Source organism: Aotus nancymaae, unplaced genomic scaffold (assembly GCF_030222135.1).
Source record: "Aotus nancymaae isolate 86718 unplaced genomic scaffold, 86718_ANA_hifiasm-v0.15.2.pri h1tg000019l, whole genome shotgun sequence".
Taxonomy (NCBI): Eukaryota; Metazoa; Chordata; class Mammalia; order Primates; family Aotidae; genus Aotus; species Aotus nancymaae.
The window spans coordinates 12,104,406-12,116,377 of NW_026988431.1; the positions used below are offsets into that span (position 1 = coordinate 12,104,406).

General features: G+C 31.3%; 1 non-coding gene across 1 annotated transcript; it reads left to right on the top strand.

Annotated features, from left to right (window-relative positions):
* The first annotated feature begins 3,049 nt into the window (after positions 1 to 3,049).
* Positions 3,050 to 3,212, top strand: LOC135275986 (U1 spliceosomal RNA). Its single transcript, XR_010343562.1, has one exon. It is a non-coding gene; the product is annotated as a U1 spliceosomal RNA (small nuclear RNA).
* The last annotated feature ends 8,760 nt before the right edge of the window (positions 3,213 to 11,972 follow it).

Here is an 11,972-nt window from a genome sequence, read left to right on the forward strand (position 1 = left end):
TTTTAAGAAAAATGTGTGTCTCCATGTATATTAAATAATATTGTCTTCAAGTCATTTCTTCTTGCCACTCTTCACAATGGGAAAATTACCAAATTAAACCTATTTTAGGGTTGGCAACTTGGAGCATAACAAGAAGTTGGGGGTTTTAATTCATAGTCTCAGTTCTCATTTGTTTCTTAAAATTATTAATAATCGATTGCTCTGATAATATAAGAGGTGGTTTCAATGTGAATAGCAAATTTTGATATATTGTAACTAAGGTTTAGGAATGTTTGTCTTTTAGAGGAAGGTGTTATGAATAATGAAGGACCAAATATACTGTACATATCAACAATTTAATTTTTGACTGTATGTTACTGGGTTAGCTCCCTCCTCCTTCTGTGTGATGGTACCATGCATAGAGTCAGTCAAATCCTTGTAATGTTTTGTATGAACTTTGACAATGTAAATGTGTAAAGAAAGTTTATATAATTAAGGAATCAAATTTATTGAATTTTATTATTGAAGATTGAAATTAACATGTATAAAAAAATAAAATAATATAATCTTTAAAAACAAGCCTGAATACAAGAAAACCTTTGGGTCTAACTACCAGCTTATAGGAAATATGGAAAATAGAGGAGTAGGTTAAAAGTGACCCCGGTTTTTAAATAAATTAATAAAATAAAAAACAAAAACAAAATAAAGCAAAAGTGATAGGGGATTACAAAGCAAAAAAATCTTGAGGGATTTGGCACCAAATATAACACATGTACTTTGTTTAGGTTTTTACCTGAACAATAAACTATGATAATATAAGTTTATCAAAATAGTTGAGTACATAAAATATTAAAAAGAAAAAAATAATGGGAAAAAGGCTTTCTGTAATGATGAAGGTGATTGTACAAGATTACAGGAAACTAAAGGGTCTTATGAACTAATTCAATTAAGAATCCTTATTTATATCTTGTAAAAAAAAAGAAAAGCTATGAAAGATGCAGCTGAGAAAACTTGAGAATGGGCAGCATATTAGTTTTTGTGAAATTATTGTTAATTTTCTCTGATGTAATAATGTTATAGTTATGGAAAAATAGTTACTTTTTTTAGCAATGGTTCAAAATGTTTTCTACTTACTTTCAAATTGTTAAAATATATATCAAAGAGTTACATTCTTATTTATTTATCTTTTCAACACTAACATTCTGGGATTTATTTCCTTATATCCAGACTTCTATCTATTATTATATTTTTTAATTTCAAGTTTTATTTTAGATTCGGGTGTACATGCACAGGTTTGTTATATAGGTATATTGTGTGATGCTGAGGTTTGCGGTGATCTGGTCACCTAGGTAGTGAGAATAGTACTCACTATTCCCAATGGTTAGTTTTTCACCCCTTGGTCCCTCACCTTTCTCCCTCTAGCATTTTTGTTCCCATCTTTATTAGATAGAGAAGTTCGAATATGAACTTGGCATTAGAGATATTAAGAAATTATTGTCAATTTTGTTAGACGCAATGACATTTTAGAAAACCAGCACCTCAAATTCACAGTAGGCCAGCGTACCAATAAAACTCAAAAGAAGTTAATAAATTATCAGAAAATTGAGAAACTGTACTCTCAGTAGCCACTGAAAATATGATTCTCTCTCTACACACACACACACACACACACACACACACACACACACACACACGGCAAATCCTCAATTTAGAGTACAACATGCCAGTTCAAAAAGTTACAAAAATTGAGTAAAGAGAAGCTATGGTACACTGATGAAAAAACAATCATAAAGATAAGTTTTCCCTGTATATGAAAATAAACTAAAAAAGTAGAATCACTTTTAGAGTGCTTTCTTAAATTTATCTTATTTTTCAATCTGTTCTTAATGTCAATCAACAAGATCTATCTTTCAAAGAGAGCAACAAATCGGCCCCAGCTCTTTCTCCCATGATCTGTTAAAATTCCTTATCAGTCTGAAAAGACCCTGATCCTTCTTTGACCAGTTATCTAGTACAGTATTCAAGAATATTAGGGTCTCTAAAATCAAGATCAAGGGAAAAAGTAACTCGGAGAAATCAAAATCTCAAGAAAGATAATACAGGATACAGAAGGAGAAACATTTTATAGATGGCTTCCAGATTACTGTTACATTGTCACCCTGTGTTACTTTATTCAAGCTGGCCTATCAAGCTTGCTTCCATATTTCTGTAGTGAAACCATAATTCTTGAGGATATTAATAACCTCTATGATGTCAAAATCCAAAGGTCACATTTCTGGTCAAAATTTACTTGACTATGTAATGATCTTCAAACCTGTTGCCTAAATTCTACTGTCTTTAAACACTTTTCATATCTTGGGCAGTGCTATGTCATTGGATACTTCTCTGCAGTCTCCATAGTCCTTCCATTTCAAGGGACCTCTAAAATGATTGTGCTCTAGGCTCAGTTTTCTCTCTAATGTTTTCTTTACATTGTCTCACAATGATTGTATCCAGTTATACGATGGTACAATTAATCTTCACACTGTGACTCCCATAATCATATCTTCAGGTTTGACTTGGGCAGACTTAAAATATGTTTCATATCATGTTACCTCGAATTTATGATAGTAATGCTAAACTTACCATAGTCCAAAAATCTTCAATTACTTGCTTTCCAAATTTCCCTTCCTTCAAAACCAGCTGGTATAGTTTGGATATTTGTTTCCAAAACTCATGTAATATTGTAATTCCCAATGCTGGAGGTACAGGTTGGTGGGAGGTGTTCGGATCACAGCGGCAGATCCCTCATGGCTTGGTGCTATCTTCATTATAGTGAGTTTTTGCAAGATCTCATTGCTTTTGCTTCATCTTCCACCATGATTGAAAAGCATGTTCAGCTTTTGGGTTTTTTTTCACCCGAGGAATGTCTCAGGATTATAATTTTAATTTGTATTTCAAATATTTCGAGTGAAGTTAAACATCTTTTTATATACTTATGAGACACTTGTATTTATTTCTTCCCAGTCTTATTGGGTTGGTCTTCAGTTATTTATTTAATTTGAGGGAAGCATATTAACATTAAAAATATGTACTTACCTGGCAGGGGAGATACCATGATCACGAAGGTGGTTTCCCAGGGCGAGGCTTGTTCATTGCGCTCTGGCTGTGCTGACCCCTGCGATTTCCCAAAATGTGGGAAACTGGACTGCATGATTTGTGGTAGTCGGGGACTGCGTACACTCTTTCCCCTGAAAAAACGATTGTACTTTAGGACATAGATGGCAAACATTATTCCTAATTTCACATGTATATTTTAAGAGTTTTGAAGCATAATTGGTCAAACTTTGCCTTTATGGCTTTGAGATCTTGAGTCATTGTTTATCTCACTCCCAGATTATGAAGCGTCCACTAAGTGTTTCATCTTGTACCTATAAGTGTTCATATTTTATTTTTTAATTATAAATATTTGATCCATTTGAAATGTATTCTGATGTATACCATAAAGAATGTATTCAATTTAATCTTTCTTTTTTTATATGGCTAGCCTGTTGTGCAAAAGCATTAACTCAAAGTTCTGCCTTCCACCACTAATTTGGAATGCTTCCGATATCATATGCAAAATTCTTGTATGTACTTGAGTTAGTGTCTGGATTTCCCATTCTTTTTCATTGATCTTTCGGTATGGGCATTTGTCATTACTACTTTCTTTCCAATATAAAGGCCTTATAGTACATTTTAACGTATAGTATACTACCCATCTACTTAAACACAGCTTTTATTTTTCAGGGGTTTTAAAGGGATATTCTGCTCATTCTCTCACGAATTTTATAATCAACCAATCTAACAACAAAAAATTTAACTCATGATACTTATTTTGGACTCATGTTAAATTCGTAAATTCTTAAGGAGAACTGACATTGTATTATGTTTTATTTTTTCTATCTAAAAATATAGTACTTTATTTATTACTTCAAGGATACTCCTGTGTTTTTCAAGACTTTTATAGTTGTTCTCATATTTATGTTTTCATAGGCTTTTTCATAATTCTTTCTAGGTCTATTCTAGGCATATTTTTATTTTTGCAACTGTAAATTGAGTATTCTAGTTTATTAAATATTACAACTTGTTTTTGCTTCTATATATGAAAATATTGATTTATCATTGTAAATTTTATATGTTACTTCCCTAAATTTTCTCTCCATTTTTCATTGCTTCCAATCACACAGTCTCACCATTTACAATTATAGTTTTGCCATTTTCTTTTCCAAATCTCATGTCTCTCATTGCTTCTGGTGGTCCATTTCCCTAATTTCTCAAAATTGGTATTACATATCAATGGGAATAGCATTTACCTTAGTCGTGTTTCTGAATTTAATAAGGAGCTTTTTGTGTTTTCCCATTAAAATACCAACTTAGGGATAATATATTCATTACTGTTAAATAGTGTCTGAAAATATCAATCAAATCCTTTACTATTGAGCCAATTTAAAGACAAGTATGGACATTCAGTAATGCCTCCATATGTGAAGATCATCACATGATTTTTCCCAGAATGATAAAACACTTCTATTATTCAGGCTCCCTTGTATTTCTGTTTCAACTCACTTTGTGCATATTATTTTTAAATGTACAATTTGATTTTATTTGCTAGCATCAGTATTGAGTTGGTGAAATATTAATTTTCATATGTTTCTATATGCAATCTCTTTGCATTTTTGCTTATTTTTATATAAATTTTATGAAAATAATATGGATGTTTCCCTTATATTGGATGCTCTGGATAGTTCAAGTAGCATTGGGATTTTTCTGATTTATAAATTTTGTATTATTATCATTTGAGGTAATCTTGGCCTGGCATATTTTGTTATGCAACTTTTATAAATTTCCATACATTTAAAAATATGGAACTGTATTTTAAAAATTTCTTTATTGGGCTGGGTGTGGTGGCTCATGCCTGTAATCCCAGCACTTTGGGAGGCCTAGGCGGGCCAATCACCTGAGATCAGGAGTTCCAGACCAGCCTGGCCAACATGGCAAAACCCCATGTCTACTAAAAATACAAAAATTAGCCGGGCGTCGTAGTGTGTGCCTGTAATCTCAGCTACTCAGGTGACTGGGGCAGGAAAATCACTTGAACCTTGGAGGCGAAGGTTACAGTGAGCCAAGATTTTGCCATTTCACTCCAGCTTAGGCCACAAGAGTGAAACTTGGTCAAAAAAAGAAATTTTTATTTACCTTGGTAAATTATATTTTCCTAAAGCTAACCATTTCATCTAGGTTTTCAAGTTTCAATGTTTTGGCAAAGAATTCATCAAAGTAGTCTCATATCTTTTGCAAAATTTCTCTTTTCTGATAGATATATTTTACTTACTATTTCTTATTATGTGTATTTGTGCTTTATCTCATAACACAGTCTCATAGTGACATTACTAATGCTACCACCACCAAATTGATTATCTAGACTGTATAAATCTTCCTATCTGCTCTGGAAATAGTCAACCACAACTTAGCCTATATTTTCCTGCACTGGGAATCAGCAAGTGCCCTAAGAGAAAATACTGGGAGAAATCTTGATTTATGTCAGCACTTTTCCCTTTCTTCTGGGATAATGTTCCATGAAGTCCTGGTGGCTTTAGTTGCTTTCTGATGTTTTAAAATAGAAGTTGTGGTAGTAGTTGTTGTTTGGTGTTTTATAAAACTGTATTCTTGAGGAAATAATACAATTGTTTGTAACAGAAGGATTAGTTTGCTACAAATCTTAATATGAGTCCTCTTACCATCTTGCAACCTGTTATCTACAAGCAACCAGAGCAATCTCTCAAAATGAAAATTCGAGCATATCAGTTTCCTACCTTTAACCTTCCAAAAGCTTCCATTTACACTTCAAATTAAATGAAACTCATTACCATTTCTAAAGGACTTCATAAGCTGGGGCCTGATTACCATCTTGATACTTTCTCATCCCACTTCCCTACTCTCACTTACAATTTACATATATTTCTGAATCATCCGAGCTTGTTTTTCTTCTAGAGCTTCTGCATTTCCTGTTCTTTCTGCATGAAATTCTTCAATATTGTTTCAAGATTAGCTCTTCTTCATCTTTCTAGTGTTGGTTCCAAGGATCTAGTTGCTTACATCAAGGAAGCGTTCCCCTCCAGTCACTCTCCAGCACATTGCTGTATTTTATTTTCTTTGCAGCAATTATAATTTGGAAATTATGTTTTTTTAATTAATCATTTTATAATTCATCAATGAGAGTGGAGAACTTGACTATGCTTTGCTCTAGTGTGCTTTTAATCCCAGTAGACTACCTGGCACATAATAGGTGCTCAAGAAACATTTGTGAAATGAATGATAATGTTACCACTATTCTTAGCATAGGAGTAGTATCTGAGCTCCTTGACCAGATCATAATAACAAATAAACCTTGAGTTTGAGAAAATATATAACATTAAATATAACATCTAGAATCTGATCAACTCTCTATGAAGTTGTTTGCATTGGGTCAAATAGTTTAATCTTTGATGAGCTTACTGTTTTTGGCTATAAAGTGAAGGAAAATTAGAATGCCTAAAATTTCCTTTCCAGTTCAAAAATTTTCTGATTTATTATGAAATAACTTTGAATTTTAACATAAACATTATAATATAATCTTATTCATTAAAAAAATCAGTGTATTTGTTCTTTTGGAATTTTATCAATGGAATTATTTTTTGGAGGGGAATTACATTATAATCTCAATTATCTTTAATGCCTTTAAAAACTTTTAAATTATATGTAAGTATATTGTTATGTACAATAAACAATATTTTGGGCAAAGATTAAAATCAAATTGAAAACTTTAACATAAATCTCATAGAGAAGAACATAGGTAATATTAAAATTTCCAAAGTAGTTTCTTCTCTACATATTAAACTGGCTGTGATTTTACATGAATAATGGAATATACTAAAATTGGTGGCATAATCCTTTTATTAGAGCAGTTATGAGATGAAAAGACAAAATCTACTAGGAAAAGTTATGAAAAACACACCTCTAACAATAAAAGGATAAAGTTTGTCTCAACTTACACTGCCTCTGATGTTATGAATATTAGATCATACTTTTAAATCCATTGGTAGTTTGTAAGACAGCTCATTTTTGATAAGCTCTGGCAATGCTGCTATAAATATAAAAAGATTTATAAACTTTTGCATTTAAATTACAAAATCCTTTGGTACATCTGAAGTGTTAACCTCACAGTTAAACTGAATGTTTCTTTAGCATTTGAGGCACCAACCATGTTTTAGAATGTAGATTAATGTGAAATGTCTTCATCTGTGTAAAAGTACATAAAGCTATCTTGGCAATTGGGCTTCTAGGTATATTATAAAAGAACAAAATAGTCTCCCTTTTTAACCATTAAAAAAACGATAACATTCAAACTTCTTTCTTCAAATATTGCCATTAATTTATAAAATGTAGTATTTTTATAGCAATAATGTAATTTTAATAAATTAAAAAATTACATGAATAGTATAATTAAATGATTAAATTCCATTAAAAAGTCATATATGTCTGCAAAAAAATATTAACAAATGTTTATCTGTTTCAAGTTATAGAATTAGAAACTTATGCAAAGGTCAAATGCAAATAATTTGTTGATAATTTAGTGGCAAATCACTGTTTTGTCATGATCATTTCAAACACATTAGAAACACACTGCCATATTTTATGCTTTATAGGCCTTCTATTTTAAAAATAAAAATATATTTATTATTTCCCATTGTTACAAAATGGTTCATTAAAAATCAAATTAGAAAAAAGTCATGTATAAATCAGAAAATAAAAGTTTTTTGTAGTCCTCAGCTCCAGAAAAAAAAAATTTTTCTTTAACATTTGGAATATATCCTTTAAAAACTTTTTCACAGATTACAGACATAACATTCTTCAGGAGGATGACTATCAGTTGCGGCTATTTTCGAGTGAAATCACACACCGATGCAATAAATTTACTCAAGATTCCTTCAAACTAGTGGAATAGAAAGTGTCAAGACTGGTAAGATTGCTCATCGGCTGGTAAGCAATGGTGGTGTTGCTGTAGCATCAAAGTGAATTCTGGGTGGTAAAAGAGAAGCAAGGCATGAAGTGAGTTAGTGAGTAGTAATTTTTACACAGGCAAATGTAGGTTTTAAAATGCATTATTGAAATTTTACTAAATGTCTTACTAAATTCCTAGACAAATTACATGATTTCAAGATATATTATGTGTGTGTGTGTGTGTGTAATTTTATATATGTGTGATTTTTTTTTTTTCAGGCTAAAATGAAACAGTAACTTTTCTGGCTGATTACTTTTCCTTGGAGGCAAACTTTCTCAAATAGCCAAAAATGTTTGTAAGTAAAAAGTACAACTGGGCTTTTAAATAAATCCTCTAAAATCAAAATGAAGAAACAAAGCTTCCTTCCTTTCAGAAAATAATTTGCAACCACTCTCAGGCATTTGTGTGCTTTAAAAAAAAATATTGAGGATGGAAGGGAAGCATGGTACATATAAGTTCAAATCTTACCTGTCACGTGCCTAGTCTATGAATCCAAATAGAGTTTTCCATTAGTGGTTTTTAGACTGAAGTAAGTAAGGGAAATTAATTTAACAAAATAAATGACATTGGAAACTAATAAAGAACTTTTTACTTTATCTAGCATGCCTCACATACTATTTTAAATGAGTAACCCTCCCTCTTGGCATCCATAAGATGAAAGGAGAGACAGTGCAAGGCATTTGAGGCAATCCTAGAGAAGCTTTCTTCACTACCTCCTAGCTTATTTTTTCAATTCTTTCAAAAACTAGTCAACAGATTTCTGTTTTAAACTTATTGTATTGAAGATGCAATAAGTTTACTCCGTTTACTCCCCTCTGCATGTATGAAAATGAAAATCAGACTATTTCCATAATCAATACACTCTCTTTATGAAATATTTCAAATACAAATGGTAGTAGGCTCCTATTAAAAAATAGATTTTACCTTCACCACTACAAAAAGAAATCAACATTACCAAGGTGTTGGATCTCTTGAGTATCTTACCCCTTCTCTCCACCAGAGGTAAAGACTATATTGAATTTGGTATTTTTAAAATTCCTATATTTATATAAAAATAAAATTCCTTTATATATATATACTTAAGTAATATATGGTATATTTTGCCCTTCGACTTCTATTTACATGTATCACACTATATATATGTTTCTGCAGTTTTTTTGTTTGCTAAACATATTGGTGAGATCCATTCAGCTGCCATCTAGTTCATTTAGTATTGATGGAGTAAGGTGTTCCATTATATGTGCATATGTGCACCGCACAATTCAGTTGTTCTTCTGCTCATAGTTACCTCACTGACATGACTATTTACTTATTCAGAAATGCAATCATCAAATCCATAAACTGCAATGTAAATGATCCATATTAATTACTGAACCCTTCTGGCTTGTGGGTATATAGGTTTTTCCTTCTGCTTCATCTCTGTGTATTAGAGTTGTTCCAAATCTGGGAGATGATCAAAATCACCTGGAGATCTTCTTAAAAATAATTTCAAGTAATCAGACTCTACCCTAGACCTTCCAAATCCATTTTCCAGACTATGGTCCAGGAAATTGCACAAAAATAATGTAAAACAAAAATGTTTTATATTATTACAGTCATGGTGGCTCACACCTGTAATCCAGCACTTTGGAAGGCTGAGGCTGGAGGATCACCTGAGCCCAGGAGTTTGAGGCTGCAGTGAGTTATGATAGTGCCTTTGGATTCCAGCCTGGGCGATAAAATTTAAAAATTCTCTAATTTTGAAAAAGTACAGATAATCCTTATATGCAGATATACATGAAACCACTCTATTAAAAGGAAAGGTTACATTTGTTTTTAAATTTTTAAGTAAAATGTAGAAACAGAAAAGCACACATATTATAAGTTTGCAATTCAGTTAACAAGATAGTTTTTTCACCTTATATACTTCCAAAGGCCAACTGAAAATTATTTTTCCCAGTTTCTAATTTTAACAAAGCCTTAGAAAAGAAAAAGAGACATAGTCTGAGACATGAGAAAAATAAAATTAAACTGACAAAGAGATAGTAAATAATTATCAACTTGTCCAGTTTTTGTGTAACTTAATTCATACAAATAAAAACATCCTCATATTTTTAAAGGCATAGAACTACACGATTTTAATGACTTTAGCCCAATACACAGGGACAAAATAGGAGAATCGGCAGCACCATAGAAATTGCATTTCATAACTGGAGTTGGTCACCTATAGATGCAGACAACAGAGAATAATTAAATGAATGATCACATAAAATGAACTGAAGTCACTGAACACTTAAACAGCTATAGCAGGTTAATCATAATTTGTATCAGCTCTCATTCTTTGATCTTGGGTTGACTTTCTTCTTCATAATAATGAGGTTATATTAATTGTGTTGACATCATTTATAGACGTGAATACGGTAGACTGCAACTGGATTTGAATCTAGATTTTTTCTTCAACACAGTCATCTGTTTTTAAGAAATCATTTAAAATGTTGAATGTGAAATAGCTCTGACCATTGTCAGAGTAAACATAAAAATGTACAAAGAATTATGTTAATAGTTTGATCATTCATATTTTAGAAATAGTTATTATATGCCATTTTTTATTTGTATATGTTCACTTAAGTCCCTTTAAATGTCTTCACCACAACTTTACTACCATTTTTGGGTAATATTTTTACTTCTGCTGGATTTTTAATCATTTTAATGCCAAAACTTCACATATGTATGAATGCAATTAAATATATCAAAGTATTAAATGTTCTTACAAGTAATGCAGTGATTTGTTATTACATTTTGAGAGAAATATACTGTCATCATGCTTAATTTGATATGGAAAGTGAAAGTTTCCTTATATCATCACAATTAGACAATGTTGCTTAAAGTTGTAAATATGTGACATTGGAAAAGTAACTGATGCAAGATGTAAATAAATGATTACATAAATATGCATGAATTTTACAAACATTAAAAAGTAATTTAATGTACGAATCAGCTTTTGGACTCTAAACTCTCCCACCAAACATCTGCCCAGTATCCAGACTTAGGCGTTTTTGTGGCATCCCCAACAGCAAAATAATGTCTAAGGCAAGAAAAAAGTTGTTTCTTCAAAGGTGTGGAGTTTGGAATAATTTCTAAACTGTTAGTTTTTTCCTTAAGCTGCTAAAAGCAAAAAATATTTTCTTGGTGATAAAAATATGACTCACAGTATGTTATCATGGAAAAATACGGGAGTAGTAATTGAACGCAAAGGTAATAAATTCACACAGACAAAATGTACTCTCTTCAGGTCTCTCATTCATGTACTAGTAATCTGAAGTTATCTGCTGGATCAATAAATACCTGCTGGATCAGCTCTGCCTTTTGTTTCATCGTATTTCAATTTTTTAGACTGATTTGGGTCGATATTCAAGACATCTTATTTCATCTGGTTCCATTTAGGAGTAGAAAATACTGTTTGAACAGAAAAATACCCGAATGACTTTTTTAGTGTATTCTGTAGACTTGAACGTGGTTGAGTGAGGAGCAGAATTAAACAGTATAAAGCTATAAACATTTGGTTGTAATGCAGGATTACGCAGGCAAAGGAGTGTAAACACACAGTACCAAAGTTATATGTTCACAAAGTTATATGTTCTCATATACATAGCTTAGAACAGGCCAGTTCTAAGCTATGTATCTCATATATGTATATATGAGATAGATTCTGAGAACAGGCCATGATAACATACTGTGAGTGATAGTCTTATAACCAAGAAAATATATAATATATATACAAAATATATATATTATTATGTGTTATATATATTATAGATTTTCTTGGTTACACAAAATATAATAAATATATGTATTTATTATAATATAATTTATTATATATATTTATAAATATATGACAAATATATAATAAATATATTTATTTATTGTACTTTAGGTTCTGGGGAACTTATAT